The sequence below is a fragment of the Carcharhinus amblyrhynchos genome, chromosome 1 (genome assembly GCF_965287045.1).
Source record: "Carcharhinus amblyrhynchos chromosome 1, sCarAmb.v2.hapA, whole genome shotgun sequence".
Lineage (NCBI taxonomy): Eukaryota > Metazoa > Chordata > Chondrichthyes > Carcharhiniformes > Carcharhinidae > Carcharhinus > Carcharhinus amblyrhynchos.
Genome location: NC_137324.1, coordinates 180,160,635 through 180,181,619, shown reverse-complemented (window position 1 = coordinate 180,181,619; position 20,985 = coordinate 180,160,635). Strand labels below are relative to the sequence as shown.

General features: G+C 42.5%; 1 protein-coding gene across 6 annotated transcripts in view; it reads left to right on the top strand.

The window, feature by feature from the left end:
- Nucleotides 1-20,985, top strand: part of LOC145348133 (sodium/hydrogen exchanger 9B2-like) — a 121,287-nt gene that overhangs the window by 40,431 nt on the left and 59,871 nt on the right. The window contains exon 3 of one of the 6 annotated variants that reach the window (XM_080196333.1): nucleotides 4,944-5,068. The exons of the other annotated variants lie outside the window; for them this stretch is intronic. The gene's annotated coding sequence lies outside the window, so the exon portion shown is untranslated. The remainder of the gene's footprint in view (nucleotides 1-4,943; nucleotides 5,069-20,985) is intronic. 6 annotated transcript variants of the gene reach the window in all.

The window sequence follows — 20,985 nt, the reverse complement described above, 5'->3', positions numbered from 1 at the left end:
TGTGTATAGCTGTACAATTATCCACATTGCCGAATAGATGTCAGTGTTCTTATTCTTACTGGAAAAGTTTGACTAGGGACTCTGAAGTTCTGGGGCACAAGTCTTCAGGACTATTAGCAGAATATTGTCAGGGCCCATAGCCTTTGCAGTATCCAGTGCCTTCAATTGTTACTTGTTTTCATGTGAAGTGAATCAAATTGGCTGAAGACTGATACCTGTGATCTGGGGACCTCCAGAGGACGCAAGGTAGATCAGTCAGTTTGACACTCCTGGCTGAAGATTGTTGCAAATATTTTAGCTTTACCTTTTGTGCCGATGTGCTGGCCTCTTCCATCATTGAGGATGGATATATTAGTGGAGTCTGCTCCAGCAAGTTGTTAATTGTTCACTACTATTTAGAACTGGCTCTGGTAGGACTCCAGGATTTAGATCTGATCTGTTGGTTGTGGAAATGCTTAGCTCTGTCGATTATTTGCTGCTTATGTTGTTCAGCACACAAGTAGTCTTAATTCCACCAGGTTAACACCTAATTTTTAGATATGCCTGGTGTTGCTCCTGACATGCCCTCCTGCACTCTTCATTGAACCAGGGTTGATCCCCAGGCTTGATGGTAATGGTAAAGTGTTGGATATACTAAGCCATGAGACAACAGATTGTTGTTGAGATGGCCTGCAAGTGCCTCATGGATGCTCAGTCTTAAGTTGCTAGATCTATGAAATCTATCCAATTTAGCAAAGTAGTGCCCCACAATACAATGGAAGGTATCCTCAATATGTCTGTCTCCAAAAGCACGATGTGATGGTGACTACTCAGTTACATCAGGCAGGTTGGTGAGGATGTGATCAAGTATGCTTTTCCCTATTGTTGGTTCCCTCACTACTTGCCAGTTATATCCTTTAGGACCCATCCAGCTTCGTTAGTGGTGATGCTACTGAACCGTTTGGTGGTGGACATTAAAGTCCCTGGCCCAATGTACATTCTGCACCCTAGCCACCCTCATTGATTCCTCCAAGTGATTTTATAGAATCAAGGAGGTTTACAGCATGAAAACAGGCTCTTTGGCCTTGCCAACTTGTCCATGCCACCATTTTTTTAAACCCCAAAGCTAGTCCTAATTGCCCACATTTGGCCCATATCCCTCTATACCCATCTTACCCATGTAACCATCTGAACGCTTTTTAAAAAACAAAATTGTACCTGCCTTTATTACTACCTCTGGCAGCTTGTTCCAGCCATTCACCATCCTCTGTGTAAAAAAATTGCTTCTCTGGACCCTTTTGTATCTCTCCCCTCTCACCTGAAACCTATGTCCTCTAGTTTTAACTCCCTTACCTTTGGGAAGAGATATTGACTGTCTAGCTGATCTATACCCCTCATTATTTTATAGGCCTCTGTAAGATCACTTTCTACACTCCAGAGGAAAAAAGTCTCAGTCTATCCAGCCTCTCCTTATAACTCAAACCATCGAGTCCTGGTAGCATCCTAGTACATCTTTTCTGCACTCTTTCTATTTTAATAATATCCTTTCTATAATAGGGTGACCTGAACTGGACACAGTATTCCAAGTACGGCCTCACCAATTTCTTGTACAACTTCATCAAGGTGCCCCAACTCCTATATTCAGTGTCCTGACCAATGAAACCAAGCATGTTGAATGCCTTCTTCACCGCTCTGTCCACCTGTGACTTCACTTTCAAGGAGCTATGAGCATGTACCCCTAGATCTCTTTGTTCTGTAACTCTCCCCAACACCCTATCATTAACTGAGTAAGTCCTGCCCTAGTTCAATCTACCAAAATGCATCACCTTGCATTTGTCTAAATTAAACTCCATCTGCCATTTGTCAGCCCACTGGCCCAATTGATCAAGATCCTGTTGCAATCCAAGATAACTTTCTTCATTGTCCATATACCACCAACCTTGGTGTCACCTGCAAACTTAGCAACCATACCTCCTATATTCTCATCCAAATTATTAATATAAGTGACAAATAACAGTGGACCCAGCACCGATCCCTGAGGCCACACTGCTAGTCACAAGCCTCCAGTTTGAAAAACAGCTCTCTACAGCCACCTTCTGGCTTCAAGCCAATTTTGTATCCATTTAGCTACCTTACCCTAGATGCCATAAGATTTAACCTTATGCAGTAACGTACCATGTGGTACCTTGTCAAAGCCTTGCTAAAGTCCATGTAGACAACACCAACTGCACTGCCCTCATCTACCTTCTTGGTTACCCCTTCAAAAAACTCAATTAAATTAGTGAGACATGATTTTCCACTCACAAAGCCATGCTGACTGTCCCTAATCAGTCCTTGCATCTTTAAATGCCTGTAGATCCTGTCTCTCAAAATACCTTCCAACAACTTACCCACCACAGATGTGAGACTCACTGGCCTGTAGTTCCCAGTCTTTTCCTTGCAACCCTTTTTAAACAAAGGCACAACATTTGCCACTCTCCAATCTTCAGGCACCTCACCCATGACATTGCGGGTCCCCTAGCAGAGATATTTGAATTGATAATCTCCGCTAGGGGACCCGCATCAATTTCCTCCCTAGTCTCCCACAATATCCTGGGATACACTTCATCAGGTTCTGGGGATTTATCTACCTTGCTGCGCTTTAAGACTTCCAGCACCACCACCTCTCTAATATGTACACTGCACAAGACATCACTATTTATTTCCCCAAGTTCCCTAACATCCATACTTTTCTCAACAGTAAATACTGATGAGAAATATTCATTTAGGATCTCGCCCATCTCTTGTGGAGCCATACATTATGACCTTGTTGATCCTTAAGAGGCCCTACTCTCTCCCTTGTTACTCCTTTGCCTAAAATGGAGGAATACTAACATCAGCTGAGGGGGGTGGTACATGATAATCAGCAAGAGGTTTTCTTGTCCATTTTTGACCCAGCTCCATGGGATTTCATGGGGTCCGGAGACAATGTTGAGGACTCCCAGGGGAACACCCTCTTGGCTGTATACCACTGCACTGCTGTCCCTGCTGGGTCTGTTGCAAGTGCAATGGAACATGCAGGGATGGTGGTGATGGTGTATGATATGATTGAGTATGACTGTGTCAGGCTAATGCTTGACTAATCTGAGAGACAGCTTTCCCAATTTTGGCACAAGCCCCCAGATGTTAGTAGAGAGGACTTTGCACAGTTGACTTTGCCATTCCATCATCTGCTGTGGTGGGGTTCAAACCCAAGTTCCTAGAACACTACCCTGATCATTGGACCACTAGTCCAGTGACAATATCACTACACCACCGCTTCCCCCTCCTTGCTCCCCTGCCCAGAGTGGGCTGGGAGGAGATGGGGCACAGAACTGAGATCAAAGGTGGGAACTGGTGTCCATTGCTTCCTGAATTCAAGGGTGAGCAAAGTAATCATCCTGCCTGCAGGCCAATTGTAACCCTTGTGGACAATTAAGGGCCATATCAGGGGCTCATCTCCCAGCTTGAAATGCACAGAGAATTAACTAGATAATGGAAGGAGAACATATAAGCAGGAATGGTCATGTTAGTAATGTTGTTAAGCTAAGGGCTTCTTGTACTAGATTGGCATAAATGTAACTTTCAAGTACCAACAAAAAGCTTGCCTACATCCTCTTCAGTGTGTTGCTGCTATACCTCTGGACTAGCTGTTATCTTGAGATGGCAGGAATCTCCATGACGAGACTGCTTAATAAAGCAAAATTGTGCAGCAGATAGCGTGGCATTAATACAGCTGACCCCAGCTAAACTATATGGCAAAGCACCTCTAGGCAAATTTAATACGTGTGCCTTCAGAATTCTTGTAGTATGCATTGATGATTCTGGCAGAGGAGTAATGCCTACAGGCTATCCTCAATAATGGCAATAGCTGATCTCCCAGAGTTCGTACAGACTCAAACTTCGAGTGAAATCATGCACATAATCATAGAATCCCTACACTGCAGGAGGAGGCCATTTGGCCCATCGAGCCTGCACTGACCGCAATCCCACTCTGGCCCTATCCCTGTAACTCCATGCATTTATCCTGCTAATCCCCCTGACACTAAGGGGCAATTTAACATGGCCAATCAGCCTAACCTGCACATCATTGGAGGAAATTAAAGCATCCGGAGGAAACCCATGCAGACAAGGGCAGAACGTGCAAACCCCACACAGTGACCTGCGGCCGGAATGGAACCTGAGCGCCTGGCGCCTGTGAGGCAGCAGTGCTAACCACTGTGCCCTCAAAATGGATACATGATAGTATCTTAAGAAAGAGAGCATTCACTACTAGTAACAACTAAATTGATAGCATAAAAATGGAAGCCCAACAGCAGAAGGTACAAATATGAACAGTAAGGTAGTTGTTTAACAGCAAATAGTAAAATGCTACCTAAATGCTCCAATAGGTCTTCTACAATCCTTTTAAAACAGGTGATGGACTTCTATAATTCTACATTGCTTTTACCTTGCTTTCTAGCAATGTTGGATTCCACATTACATAAGTGTGATGTTTGCTCAGTGTTAATCAGGCAATAATGACTGAAAGTAAGATATATAGGATCATTCAAGACTTCAGAATGGCCCATGGCATTTCACAGCCTATAGAGTACTTCTGTAGTATAGTAGCTGTTCTGGTATGGGAAGGCTGTAGCTCAGATCTTCCAGAGCCCATTCAAGATGGCTCCATTTGCTTGTTATATTTTTACTCTGTTGCACTAACATGTAGCAAAATTGTAATTGTATACCACAGTTATTGCTTAATGTTAGTGACGTACAGGTATGTAACTCTATCAAAGCTTATGAAATAATTGCTAGTCGATATTCCTCTAAGCAAATAGTTGTCCCTGGAAACTTACTGTTGATACAGTGACACATAATTGCAATTGCAACCAATGTGCTTTATCAGCCTTTATATTTTGCATTGGCTCCAACCTTGTCAGCCTCACATAATGGCCTTTAAGTTACAGGGTGGGGCACTGACAATATACTATATAGTGGCATACTTCAGCGTTCCATAATGTAACTCGGCAAAGACAAAAGATTTGCTTCCAACCAGACTTGGAATTGACTACGTAGTATTTGCCAGGTGAGGAACATTTTCATTCACTGTCTTGAATGAATAACAAGATTAAATATGTGAACGTTGTATTTTTAAAGTTTGTTAGAATAGCTGCAGCCTCTTTGGATTTGTTTCCTTTGGGGTTTATTATGCAATGCTGGAGAATGCTCGTCGTGAGCCATTGCTTTTTTATATTTTGAGGATCGACTGAGAAATAAGCTTTCTAATTTTCTGATTAATGTGCTCAGTGTGTCAGAGAATATGCTGTTTTATTTAGTGTTCTGTAATGAAAAATGTATTATTAGAATCATCGCATTATGGTGACTGAAGAAGTCAAACTGCACCTCTGTTAAATGATGTTTGACGAGTGCTCTTTGTATTTCACTGAAAAACACAAATCGGTGCCCATTGGTGATTCTTGTACGTTTCTTTATCAATGTGTTTATTTTTTATCCTTACTCTTTTTAAAGCCTGTGATATAAAGAAAGATGTTAAGTAGCTGAAGCAGGGTGTAAGGAGATTGTATTTAGCAGTTGTGAGGTGGTTGGGGGGTACACGTTTCCATGGTATTCTGAACCTTGGTACTGATTTCTGTGGTATCTGATTGTACTCCAGAGGAGGAGGAACATAAGATTTGATAGCCCTTGAAAAGCAGCAGAATATGCACCAGTTTACTGAACAATTTCATGAACAGCTGCAACTTCTACTTGGCAATGTGGAAAATTTCCCAGCTATGACTTGCCTGCAACACCAGGTTTAAGTCCAACCAGTTTATTTGATAGTAATCCCACAAGCTTTCGGAAATAGTGTTCCTCCGTCAGGTGTGTAGAAGGTTCTGATCAGAACCTTCCACACACTTGACGAAAGAACACCGGCATCTCTACATCTTTCCTGCAACAGGCAGGACAAATACAGCCTAGCCAATTATCAATCTACTGTCAGATCATCAGCGAAGTGAGGGAAGATATCATCAACAGTGCTGTCGAGCGGTAATTACTCAGCAATAACCTGCTTACTGATTCTTAGTTTGGGTTCCACTAGGGTTACTCAGCACCACTCCTCATTACATCCTTGGTCCAAACATGGACGAAGGAGCTGAGCTCCAGAGGTGAGGTGACGGTTACTAAGCTTGACAGTAAGACAGCATTTGACTGAGTATGGGATCAAGGAGCCTCAGCAAAACTGAACTCAGTATCAGGAGAAAAAGGAAGATAAAGGAAGATGGTTGTGGCTGTTGAAGGTCAATCATCTCTGTCCCGAAATATTGCAAAAAGTCTCACACACCAAGATATTGCTACAGGAGCTTCTTGGGATATTGTCCTAGGCCCAAACACCTTCAGCTGCTTCATCGATAATCTTCTCTCCATCATAAGGCCAAAAGTGGAGATGCTCCGTGATCTTTGCACACTGTTCAGCATCATTCACAATTCCTCAGATACTGAAGCTGTTTGCGCAATCTTGCTGTCTATGGACACAATGTTCAGGGTTGGGCAGATAAGCAGCAAGTAACATTCGCGACACACAAATGAGCATCTCCAACAAGAGACAATCTAACCATTTCCCCTTGACATTCAATGGCATTATTATTGCTGAATCCCATCTATTAGCATCCTTGGGTACCACTGACCAAAAACTAAATAGCGCCAGCCATTTAAATACTGTGGCTACAAGGGCTGAAAATTCTGCGGTGTGTAGCTCATCTCCTGACTTCCTAAAAATTGCCCAACATCTCCAATCCACAAGTCAGGAGTGTTTAAATACTCTCCGTGCCAACAATACTCCAGTGTGACACTATCCAGAACAAAGTAGCCCACTTGATTGGAATCCCATCTAACGCCTTAAACATTCACTCTCTTCACCACCAATGCGTAGTAGCAACAATATGTACCATATACAAGAGGCACTGCACCACCTCACCTTTGACAGCGCCTTCCAAACCCAAGGCCTCTACCACCTAGAAGGACAAAGGCAGCAAGTACATGGAAATACCATCACTTGCAAGTTCCCCCCTCCAAGTCCCACATCGTCCTGAACTGCAACTATCTTCACTGTGGCTGGATCAAAGTTTTGGAACTCCTTAACAGCACTGTGGGTGTACCTACACCACGTGAAGTGCAATGGTTCAAGAAGGCAGCTCACAAACATCTTCACCAGGACAATTAGGGATGTTCGATAAACATTGGCGTAGTCAGCAACACCCACTCCTGTGAACAAATAAATGTTAAAATAATCTGTTATGTGGCCTCTAATGGTTTCATTAACATTTATAGTTTAAAGGTTTCAGCTTTGCCGTGTTTTAAAATCTTCACCCTTTGATATTATTTACTCCTTCCCAATTAAAAGAGAGCTTCCAGAGAATCTCTATATTTTGAGCATTTTCAATGAGCGTATCAGCACAGATTTAAAAGGAGAAGGGTTTGTTCCTTCATCTTGTGAGGGCTTGAGAGTTTCTTTGCTTTTTCTAAAAGATTTAAAAGAAAACCTGGGGATTTATCATGAGATGAAAAAATGTAAATGTGGAATAATTCTGTTTTCCTATGGATGAATGCTCTGAAAACCAGCCACTGAATGTGTGAAAACAAACAGCTGTTTTCCTATGAGAGATAGAAGAGGGAATAACAGCTGCTTGTGTTTCTTATTGATGGTTAGAAAGAAACCATTGATTATAGAGAATAGATTTCCATCAACCAATCATTGTTTTTGATTTTATATAGTTCTAAAAAGAGTCTTTCACAAACTAGTTTTTAAGGCTTAATTATTTTATTTTTAGAAAAAGCCATGGAAATTGCATAAATGCTTGTGTATTATGAATTGCCTTCTGTTTCGGCTTAAATATATTAAAGAATGCATAATTTAGAAAATGTATTCATAGTGTACTTCTGAGGCCAGCCTGGAGCAGATATCAGGAAATTACATACCTTCAACTCATGATTTTCTATCCATTAATTTTAGCAAGCAGAAACTTACAGCTTACATGCTCAAAACAGAAAAGACAGGAGCTAGCAGGGGGAAATGATGGCAGAATAAGGACAAATAGCAACTTGTATCACATTCTTCTGCCCCTTCCCTCCCCACAATCTCACTAAGGTGTTCAGGCCCTGCTTCCCCCAGTATTGCAGGCTCCAAACATTCCCCATTGCTTCAGAACCGCAATTCAGAAGTTCTGCTGGACTACCAGATGGAAAAGATGTGATTGGAAATATGGTATGATACCTGCTGCAGTCAAATAATTCACTGCCACTCACTCTGATTATTTACATAATAATGGTCACTTGGACACAGTGCTGAGGATGACTGTCCATTGAGTTAGACTGCAGCAGGGAGACAATGATGGCAAAGGGAAGGAAAGAGATTTCATAACTTTTATTTATACAGAGCTTTGAACTAAGTGGGTTCCCGGACACGCGTCCTTTGTTTGAACGGAGGGGAGTACAGTAGGATGAGAGAAGAATTGGCGAATGTTGACTGGGGGAGCGCGTTGGAAGGTAGGTCTGCTGAGGAGCAGTGGAGGATCTTTAAGGAGATCTTTCTTGGTGCTCAGCAGAAATTTATTCCGATGGTCAAAAAGGACCGTAGGAGGAGAGGTAATAAGCCGTGGATAACGAAGGAGGTGAAGGAAAGTGTTAAATTAAAAGCGGAGGCGTTTAGAGTAGCTAAGAGTAGTGGGCGAGAGGAGGATTGGGAGAGGTTTAAATGTCAACAAAGATTGACAAAGAAGTTGATAAAGAAGGGTAGGAGAAACTATGAAGCTGGGCTAGCGCTTAATATAAAAAAGGATAGCAAGAGTTTTTATAAATATATAAAAAGGAAGAGGCTGGCTAGGGTGAACGTTGGACCCTTAGAGGATGAGAGGCGGGACTTAGGGTAGGGGATGGGGAAATGGCTGAGGTCTTGAATAACTTTTTTGTTTCGGTCTTCACAGAGGAAGACGTGAATAATTTGCCGGGTGTTAGCGATGGAAAGGTGGTAGGACTGGAGGGTCTCAATGACATTATTGTTACTAGAGAGGCGGTGCTCGACAGACTGGAGGGACTGATTGTGGACAAGTCCCCAGGACCGGATGGAATGCATCCGAGGGTTCTGAAAGAAATGGCGGAGGTGATAGTGGATGCCTTGGTGGTTATTTTCCAGACGTTGCTGGATTCCGGGGAAGTACTGGAAGATTGGAAAGCGGCTAATGTTACGCCGTTGTTTAAGAAGGGTGCCAGGCAAAAGGCGGGGAATTATAGGCCGGTTAGTTTAACGTCTGTTGTAGGTAAAATGTTAGAATCCGTCATCAAGGAGGAAATAGCGAGGCATTTTGAGGGAAATTGCTTGATAGAGCAGACGCAGCACGGTTTCGTTAAGGGGAAGTCATGTCTGACAAATTTATTGGAGTTCTATGAGGATGTGTCTAGGGCGGTGGATAGAGGAGAACCGGTGGATGTGGTCTTTCTTGATTTTCAGAAGGCGTTTGACAAGGTACCTCGCAAGAGGTTATTGCAGAAGGTAAGGGGGCATGGAGTTGGGGGTAGGGTGTTAGCGTGGATAGAGGATTGGTTGTCAAATAGGAGACAGAGGGTGGGGGTTAATGGGTGCTATTCGGATTGGCGGTTGGTGACTAGTGGAGTGCCCCAGGGGTCGGTGCTGGGGCCTCAGCTATTTACCATTTATATAGATGACCTGGAGGAGGGAACCGAGTGTATGGTGTCGAAATTTGCTGATGACACCAAGATTGGTGGAACAGTAAATTGCGCGGAGAGTCTGCAGAAGGATCTAGATAGGCTGGGCGAATGGGCCAGGAAATGGCAAATGGAATTTAATGTTGGCAAGTGCAAGGTGGTCCACTTTGGCAGGAATAATGGTAGGAAGGACTATTACTTACGGGGCGAAAAACTGCAGCAGGCGACGGTGCAGAGGGACCTCGGGGTCCTTGTGCATGAGTCGCAAAAACCCAGCCTGCAGGTGCAGCAGGTGGTCAGGAAGGCTAATGGGATGCTGGCCTTCATAGCGAGGGGGATTGAATATAAAAGTAGGGAGGTCTTGCTGCAGCTGTATAGGGCATTGGTGAAGCCGCAGCTGGAGTACTGTGTGCAGTTTTGGTCGCCGTACTTACGCAAGGATATTTTGGCCTTGGAGGGAGTGCAGAGGAGGTTTACTAGGCTGATACTGGAGTTGAGGGGGTTGAGCTATGAGGAGAGGCTGAATAAACTGGGCTTGTACTCGTTAGAGTTTAGAAGAATGAGGGGAGATCTCATTGAGACGTATAAGATGATGAATGGGATGGATAGGATAGAGGTGGAGAGGCTCTTCCCGCTCAGAAAGGACAGTAGGACTAGGGGGCACAGCCTCAAGATAAAGGGGGTGCGGTTTAGAACGGAGTTGAGGAGGAACTTCTTCACTCAAAGGGTGGTGAATCTCTGGAATTCTCTGCCCGTTGAAGTGGTGGAGGCTGCCTCGCTAAATATTTTTAAGACGCGGGTTGATGGGTTTTTGATAAGAGAGGGGATTAAGGGTTATGGGGAGAGGGCGGGAATGTGGAACTGAGACACGACAGATCAGCCATGATCTTATTGAATGGCGGGGCAGGCTCGAAGGGCTGGATGGCCTACTCCTGCTCCTATTATGTTCTTATGTTCTTAACTATAATTTTTCAAAATTATCTCGATTATGGAGCCATTCCTTTTGATTGGAAAATTGCTTATGACTTAAATGAAAAGATAGTGAGTAATGTATCAATATTTGTGGATGGTACCAAGCTAGGTATACACAGTACTCCAGCTGTAGTCTCACTGAAACCCTCGACAACTTAACAAAACTTCTGTATTTTTGTACTCCAATTTTCTTTACTCAGAGAGTGGTTGAGGTGTGGAATGCATTGCCTGCTGTGATAGTGGAGTCGGACACTTAAGGAACTTTCAAGCGGTTATTGGATAGGCACATGGAGCACACCAGAATGAGAGTGGGATAACTTGATTTTGAGTTCGGACATAGCTCGCCACAACATCGATGGCTGAAGGGCCTGTACTGTGCTGTATGTTTCTATGTTCTATATAATCCCTTTGCAATAAAGGCCTTTCTAACTGTTTGCTTCACATACATTGTGTTCTTTGTACAAGCACACCCAAGTCTCTTTGAATAGCACTTGCAAGTTTTACACCTTTAAAAAATATACTGCTTTTCACCCTTACAACCAAAATGAAAACTTTCTCGTTTCTCTACATGAAAGTTCATCTGCCATCTTGTTGCCCACTCATTTAATCTGTCTATATCTCTTTGCAACCTCTCTGTATCCTCCCCACAGCTTACCTTTCTACCTAGCTTGGTACCATCAGAAAACATTGATATATTACTCTCTATCTCTTCATTTAAGTCATAAGCAATCTTCCAATCAAAAGGAATGGCTCCACAAACGAGATAATTTTGAAAAATTATAGTTAAGGCCTATATAGTTCAAAGCTCTACATAAATAAAAGTTATGAAATCTCTTTCCTTCCCTTTGCCATCATTGTCTTCCTGCTGCAGTCTAGCTCAATGGACAGTCATCCTCAGCACTGTGTCCAAGTGACCATTATTATGTAAATAATCAGAGTGAGTGGCAGTGAATTATTTGACTGCAGCAGGTATCATACCATATTTCCAATCACATCTTTTCCATCTGGTAGTCCAGCAGAACTTCTGAATTGCGGTTTTGAAGCAATGGGGAATGTTTGGAGCCTGCAATACTGGGGGAAGCAGGGCCTGAACACCTTAGTGAGATTGTGGGGAGGGAAGGGGCAGAAGAATGTGATACAATACATGGACTTTAGCAAGGCCTTTGACAAGGTATTGAATGGTAGGTTGTTGCATAAGATTAAATCTCACCGGATCCAGGGTGAGGTAAACAAATGGACACAAAATTGGCTTGACGACAGAAGCCAGAGGGTGGTTGTAGAGAGTTGTTTTTCCAAACTGGAGGCCTGTGACCAGCATTGTGGCCTCAGGGATTGGTGCTGGCTCCACTGTTATTTGTCATTTATATTAATGATTTGGATGAAATATAGGAGGCATGGTTAGTAAGTTTGCAGATGACACCGAGATTGGTGGCATAATGGACATTGAAGAAAGTTATCTAGGATTGCAACGGGATCTTGATCAATTGGGCCAGTGGGTTGATGATTGGCAGATGGAGTTTAATTTAGATAACTGCGAGATGATATATTTTGGTAGATCGAATCAGACCTACTAAGTTAATGGGAGGGTAGGACGTTGGGGAGAGTTACAGAACAAAGAAATCTAGGAGTACAAGTTCTTAGTTCCTTGAAAGTGGAATCACAGGTGGACAAGATGGTGAAGAAGGCATTCGGCATGGTTTCATTGGTCAGAACGTTGAACACAGAAGTTGGGACATCTTATTGAAGTTGTACAAGACATTGGAAGGCTGCACTTGGAATACTGTGTCCAGTTCTTGTCATCCTATTATAGCAAGGATATTATTAAACTAAAAAAAGTGCAGAAAATATTCATTAGGATGCTACTGGGGCTTGATGGTTTGAGTTATAAGGAAAGGATGGGTGGACTGAAACTCCTTTGCCCTGGAGCATAGGAGGCTCAGGGGTGTTCTAGTAGAGATCTATAAAATAATAGTCAACATCTTTTCCCAAAAAGTCTAGAACTAGAGGGCATAGGTTTAAGATGAGAGGGGAGAGATACAATAGGGTCCAGAGGGGAAATTTTTTCACTCAGCGTGGTGTGTCTGGAATGAGCTGCCAGAGGCAGTAGTTGAGGCGGGCACAATTTTGTCTCTTAAAAAGCATTTAGACAGTTGCATGCATAAGATGGGTTTGAGGGATATGGGCCAAACGCGGGTAACTGGGAGTAGCTTAGTGGTAAAAACTGGGCGGCATGGGCAAATTGGACCAAAAGGCCTTTTTCCATGCTGTAAACCTCTATGACTCTATATGGGGCAAAGGTGGGTATAGCGAATTGGGTTGCAGCCATTATCTGGTTGAATGGCAGAAAAAATTTAAGGGACTGAATGATCTACATCACTTTCTGTCTTCTGCCACTCTTATGAATAACTACTCTTTACTCCCAAGACCATGAGGTCTTGAAGTTACGTCATGGTCTATTCTGCTACTTGTCCTCTGACTCTGCAATCCCTGACCTTATTCACTCATTTATTAAGAGGCACCTTAGCAGAACTTTTGAAAATCGAGATAAATGATACCTGTTATCTCCTCCAAAGGTTGAATAGGGTTGGTTAAGTATGATTTTCCCTTTTGATTATTCGTTGCTGTTTTTTTTTCTCCGTGTTCTTCTATTCTCACCTTTACTGAGGATTCCATTATTTTCCTACCACGTAGGTTAAACTGACTGGTCTAAAATTCCCTGGCATGCTCTGCCCCCCTTGGTGTATATAATCCAGCTTCTGGATTTGAATCCAGAAACTTGTTATTCAGGAGTGTGTTCTACCAACTGAGCCATAGCTGATGCCCATCCCTATTTATAGGCACACAAGTGAATCCCCAGTTAATGCCTACTTGCTGTATACAATTGACAAAGGTGTCTTTGTTGTAGTCTATTTGTTACGTGTAGAAAAATCTACTACCATCTCCCTACTATTGTGTACAGTTCTTTTCATATTACAATATTTGATTTGATTTATTATTGTCACATTGTATTAGTATACAGTGAAAAGTATTGTTTCTTGCACGCTGTGTGGACAAAGCAAAGTTCATAGAGAAGGAAAAGAGAGAGTGCAGAATGTAGTGTTAAAGTTGTAGCTAGGGTGTAGAGAAAGTTCAAATTAATGCGAGGTTGGTTCATTCAAAAGTCTGGCAGCCGAGAAGAAGCTACTCTTGAGTTGGTTGGTTGGTATGTGATCTCAGACTTTTGTATAATTTTCTTGATGGAAGAAGCTGGAAGAGAGAGTGCCCGGGGTGCATGGAGTCCTTAATTATGCTGGCTGCTTTTCTGAGGCAGCGAGAAGTGTAGACAGAGTCAATGGATGGGAGGCTGGTTTGTGTGATGGACTGGGCTACATTCACGACCTTTTATAGTTTCTTGCTGTCTTGGGCAGAGAAGGAGTCATACCAAGCTGTGATACAACCAGAAAGAATGTGCTTTCTATGGTGTCTCTAAAAGTTGCTGAGTACTATTGTTGGTACATTAGCAACATTCCACCAGCACAACCATTTTTGCTCTGAAAAATATTGAATCATCCAGTAATACAAATTTTAAATTTTAATACATTTCATAGGAAGTCTTTATTTTACATAATTTCAATTAAAATTATTCATGTGAATTAAGCAACTTCAAATTATTTAAACTGCAGTTCCTGTTTGATTAAATAAAGTAATGGTGTTGTGAGTGTCCATGTATCTGAATGAATCTGTGGGAAAATAGTTACAAAAATGACCAAAGCTATTATTTTATTAACTACTGAAATATTGTGAAGTATGTATGTTTTCTGCACTAAATATGTTTTCAAAACCTCAATGATGCTGACCATAATGGGACAGGGGAAAAATAATTTGAAGTCAGCAGATTAATCCCCCATTTTAAATAACAGCCACATCTGCCATCCATTCATAAAATCTATAAGTTATTCAAATGTTAATATTTTATCTGGGCAACCAGTCACATGTATTTTTAATAGTAATGCACTTTGTGAACAACCTAAAGGACCTTGCCGTGCTCATTATCACTGTTCGTATGACCATTTCCTTCACTGATTGTTGCTATGGAGTTTTGCATTAATCTGTGGTCACTATACACGCCACCTAACAATCACACATTACGTCCTTCATTAACCTTCCATATCTCATTGTTGTATTACATGCGCTGATGTTTTATTAACTGGGTGGGAAAACGCTCCTAATTGCCTAGCATCAGAAGAGAGGGCAGCAACAAGTTAGAACAAAACCAACCAGTGGATATTAATAAGTTTAAATACTAACTATAGAGTTATTAAAATACATTGTCTTAGTGACAATAAACAAAATGTGGTGGTAAACAGTTCTTTTTCAGACTGAAGGCACATTTGTAGTGGAGATTCTTAAAGGGCCTAACAGGGTAAATGCTGAGAGGATGTTAAAATTTAAAGTATTATTGTCACAAGTAGGCTTAATCAACACTGCAATTAAGTTACTCTGAAAATCTCTCAGTTGCCACACTCTGGTGCCTGTTTGGGTACCCTGAGGGAGAATTTAGCATGGCCAATGCGCCTAACCATCATGTCTTTCGGACTGTGCGAGGAAACCGAAGCATCCAGAGGAAATCCATATAGATACAGAGGGAACATGCACATTCCACACAGACAGTCACCCAAGTCAGGAATCGAACCTAGGTTCCTGGTACTGTGAGGCAGCAGTGCTAACCACTGTGCTGTTGTGCTGCCTAGGGGTGTTTTCCCCTAATGGGAGAGCCTAGGACCAGAGAGGGTAGTCTCAAAATATAGGGGTGCCAATTTAGGACTGAGATGAGGAAGAATATTTTCTGCTCAGAGGGTTGTGAGTGTTTGGAACTCCCTGCCACAGAGAGCTGTGGGGGCAGAGTCACTGTGTATCTTTAAGGTTGAGATAAATAGATTTTTGATCAGCTAAGAGAATCAAGGGTTACAGGGAAAAAGCAGGAATGTAGATGTGAGGAATGTTGGATCAGCCGTGATCCTGTTGAATGGCAGAACAAACCTGAGGGGCCGAATGGCCTATTCCTGTTCTCATGGTCTTATTAAATTTAGTACAGTGAAGTGATTATTTTATGTTGCCTCTCTGTACTCTTCCCCAAGAAAATTAAAAGGTAAAAGCAAAATACTGCAGATGCAGGAGTCTGAAAAACTGAAAATGCTGGAAAATTTCAGCATGTTTGACAGTATCTATGGGGAGAAAATAGAGCCACTGTTTCGAATCTGGATGACCCCCTCGTCAGAGCTGACAAAGGGTCATCTAGATTCAAAATGTTGGCTCTGCTGTCTTCCAACAGATACCGTCAGACCCACCGAGGTTTTCCATAAAATAAAAGGTGCAATACTGAAGGATTTGCAGGAACAGAGAGACCTTGGTATATATGCACATAAATCATTGAAGGTGTCAAAACAAGTTTATTTATTTGTTTTAGTGTCACAAGTAAGGCTTACGTTAACACTGCAATGAAGTTACTGTGAAAATCCCCAAATTGCCACTCAGATGTCTGCTCAGGTACACTGAGGAGAAGTTAGCACGGCCAGTGCACCTAACCAGCATGTCTTTTGGAGCGTGGGAGGAAACTGGAGCACCCAGAGGAAACCCATGCAGACACGGGGAGAATATGCAAATTTAACACAGACAGTGGCCCAAGCTGGGAATCAAACCTGGGTCTCTGGCGCTGTGAAGCAGCAGTGCTAACGAATGTGTGTTGAGAGCAGTTAATAAAACATTCCATACCTTGGGCTTTATCAATAAGGAATAGAGTTCAAAGGTAAAGAAGTTATGTTAAAGCTGCATGACATGCTGGTTAGGCTTCAACTGAAACATTGCGTCCAGTCCTGGGCATTACACTTTAGGAAAGATATGAAGACAGCAGAGAGAGCTCACAGGAATGGTTCCCGGGATGAGCTTCAGTTACACAGAGATATTAGAGACATTGGAGAAACTGAAATCTCTTCCTTGAAGAAAGATTTGAGAAGAGATCTGATGGGGAAATACGAAGACATCAGGAAGTTAATTGGACAAATAAACTGAAAGGAGGCGTTCTTGGGGAAAAGTACCGAAGGAAGGTGGCGGATATTCAAGGAATGTTTGTCTGGAGCTCTGCGTGACAACGTTCCGATGAGACAGGGAGGTTTTGGTAGGTCGCGGGAACCGTGGTGCACGAAGGCTGTGGTGAACCTAGTCAGGAGGAAAAGGTTCAGGGAGCTAGGAGATGTTAAGGATCTTGAGGAGTATAAGGATTGTAGAAAGGAGCTTAAAAGGGAAATTAGGAGAGCCAGAAGGGGTCATGAGAAGGCCTTGGCAGGTAAGATTAAGGAGAATCCCAAGGCCTTCTATAGATATGTGAAAAGTAAAAGGATGAAAAGAGAAGGGATAGGACCTATAAAAGGTGAAGGGGGAAAGGTCTGTGTGGAACCAGAAGAAATGACAGAGGTGCTTAATGAGTACTTTGCCTCAGTATTCACGGTGGAAACTGATCTGGGAGATTTTGCTACAGGTTTGCAGCAGATGGAAAAGATTGAGTATGTGGATATTAAGGAAGAGGATGTGTTAGAACTTTTGAATTCTATCAAGATAGATAAGTCGCCGGGACCAGATGCGATGTACCCCAGGTTACTGTGGGAGGTGAGGGAGGTGATTGCAGAGCCCCTGGCGATGATCTTTGTGTCGTCAATGGAGACGGGAGAGGTTTTGGAGGATTGTGGATGTGGTTCCTATTTTCAAGAAAGGGAACAGAGATAGCCCAGGAAATTACTGACCGGTGAGTCTGACCTCAGTGGTTGGTAAGCTGATGGAGAGGCTTCTGAGGGACAAGATTTATGAGCATTTGGAGAGGTTTGGCATGATCAGAAATAGTCAGCATTGCTTTGTCAAGGGCAGGTCGTGCCTTACGAGCCTAGTTGAGTTCTCCGAAAATGTGACTGAACACATTGACGAAGGAAGTGCAGTGGACGTGGTGTACATGGACTTCAGCAAGGCGTTTGATAAGGTCCCCCATGCAAGACTTCTTGAGAAGGTGAGAGGGCATGGGATCCAAGGGGCCTTGTGGATCCAGAACTGGCTTGCCTGCAGAAGGCAGAGAGTGGTTGTAGATGGGTCTTTTTCTGCATGGAGGTCAGTCACCAGTGGAGTGCCCCAGGGATCTGTTCTAGGACCCTTGCTGTTTGTCATTTTCATAAATGACCTAGATGAGGAAGTGGAGGGATGGGTTAGTAAGTTCGCCGATGACACAAAGGTCGGTGGTGTTGTGGATGGTCTGGAAGGATGTTAGAAGTTGCAGCAGGACATAAATAGGATGCAGGACTGGGCGGAGAAGTGGCAGATGGACTTCAACGCGGATAAATGTGTAGTCGTCCATTTTGGCAGGACCAATGGGATGAACGAGTACACTATCAAGGGCAGGAGTCTTAGCAGTGTTGAAGAGCAGAAGGATCATGGGGTCCGGGTCCACAGGACTCTTAAATCGGCCTCGCAGGTGGAGGATGTGGTCAAGAAGACGTATGGTGTACTGGCCTTCATTAATCGAGGGATTGAGTTTAGGAATCGGGAGATAATGCTGCAACTTTATAAGACCCTTGTCAGGCCTCACTTGGAGTACTGTGCGCAGTTCTGGTCGCCTCACTATAGGAAGGACGTAGAAGCTATTGAAAGGGTACAGAGGAGATTTACAAGGATGTTGCCTGGACTGGGAGGCATGCCTTATGAAGATAGGTTGAGGGAGCTGGGACTCTTCTCCCTGGAGAGACGAAGGTTGAGAGGCAACCTGATAGAGGTTTATAAAATGTTGAGAGGAATAGATTCTCAGAGGCTATTTCCCCGGGTTGAAATGGTCGCTACGAGAGGACACAGATTGAAGGTGCAAGGAGGCAAGTACAAAAGTGATGTTAGGGGTAAGTTTTTCACTCAGAGGGTGGTGAGTGAATGGAATCAGCTGCCGTCAGTGGTGGTGGAGGCGAACTCGCTGGGGTCTTTTAAAAGACTTCTGGATGAGTATATGGGATTTAATGGGATTGGGGGTTATAGATAGGTCTATGGATTAGTAGGTATTGATGTGATCGGCGCAACTTGTGGGCCGAAGGGTCTGTTTGTGCTGTAGTGTTCTATGTTCTAAAATCACGAGGAGTCTGGACAGAGTAGCTGGGAAAAAACTGTTCTCATTTGTGGAGGATACAAGAATGAGAGAGCACAAATAAGATAATTGACACGTGAAGTAGTGGTGACATGAAGAAAATTCTTTTCACGCAGTGAGTGGTTCGGATCTGGAGAGCACTGCTTGGAAGTGTGGTGGAAGCAGGATCTATTGAGGCATTCAAAAGGGAAATGCATTATTATCTGAAAGGGAAAAAAAAGCAGGGCTATCAGGTAAAGGCAGCAGAATGGAAATAGTTGAATTCCTCCTTCAGAGAACCAGAACAGACACAATGGGCTTCCTTCTGTGTCATAACCATTCCAAAAAGGAGGCCATTCAGTCCATCAAGTCCATGTCAGCTCTCTATAGAACTACCAAGTATATCCTATTCCCTACTGGCCTCAAAGCTCTCCATGTTTATTTTGCTCAAGTACATATCAAATTTCTGTTTGAAATTTTTGATTGTCTCTGCTTTCACTACCATTGTAGACAGTGTCCCAGGTGATTATCACTCGCTGCATAAAACATTCCTCCTTGCATTCCACCTATGTCTCTTGCCCAAAACTTTACATTTCTGTTCCCCAGGCTTTGTACATCAGCCAATGGGAGCAACTTTTATTTGTCTATCTTATTTAATTCTGTACACTTCTATCAGAACTTTTCTCAACCTCCTTTGCTCAAAAGTAAGCACTGCTGGTTTGTCCAAACTAATCTTGTAGCTAAATTTCCTCACCACTGAAGCCATTCCCCTTCTGGATCTTTACATTCTTCCTAAAGTGTGATAAGCAGAACTGGACATGATACTTCAGTTGTGGTCTAATCAGAATTTTATAAAGTTTCAACATAACTTCCCAACTTTTGTCCTCAGGGCCTAATGAAATCCAGGATCCCATATGCTTTGCTAATTTACTCTTCCATTATGTCCTGACATCTTCAAAGATCTATGCACATTCTGGCCCAGCATTCCTCTGTTCCTGAACATTATTTAGAACTATGGCATTTAAAAACCTCCCTCTCCCTTTTGTTAAAGTGTATCACTTCACATTTCTCTATACGGAGTTCCTTCTGCCACTTTTCTGTCCATTCTGCTAGCTTATTTTGTGTTTTGCTGCAGTTGATTAGCATCATCCTCATTTTTGTGATAGCTCCAAGTACAGTGTCATCAGCAAATTTTGAAATTTTGCTCTATTCCAATATCCAAATCACTTGTACAAAAGAAAATAGTGGGCCTGGCACTACTGTTGATCATGCTACTATCTGAAAAACAATCGTTTACCCCGACTTGCTGTTTTTGTTAAACCATGTTTCTTAAACTTTTTCACTCAGACTTCATATCACATGGGCTTGACTCATTTGTTGTCATGACCAACCAACAGAGTATTTTCAAGACAAGTTTGCTTAAGAGGGAGTTTTGATATTATGTGGTAAGCTTCACATCATAAAGTATGTGGGGAAAACCAGCCATGGTAATATGATTACAAATAAATTTCAACATTTGGAAAAAACATGTCTAATTGTAATCCCAAGATGGTTACTGACTGCACTACAAACCATGCTGGATTGGCTACTGTAGTTTTTTTCAAAATGTAACCAACATCAGTCTGCAATGGAAAGAGAAAATACTGGGAAAATGTAGCAGGTCAGAAAGAATTTGGAAAAAGAAAATCAAGGAACTGACATCTTGGATATGTAACTGTTTTTCAGGGCTGAAGACTGAAAAAATGACCGGCACTTCAGTAAAGTGTTTAAAAACTTAAAGGAGAAAGGGAGAGAACAGCAAGAATCAGCAGATATGGAAATCACAGAGAGGGAGCAAACCTTTTGCATGACATGCAAGATGCTTTATGATCAATACTAGGCCTTCATCTATTTACAATCAACAGTAACTTGGATGGAGGAACTGACTATTCCAGCCAAATTAGCTGATGATCGAAGATGGGTAGAAAAGCAAGTTGTGAGGCAGATACAAAGAGTCTGCAAAGGGATGTAGAGAGATTAAGTGAGAGGGCTAAAGCTTGATGGGTAGTGTATAATGTGGGTTGGTCTACTTTGGCCTATAGAATTAAAAGTAATATATATTATTTAAATAGAGATAGGTTGCAGAATGCCATGCTACAGGAGGATTTGAATGTCCTTGTACATGAATCACAAAGAATACGTGTGCA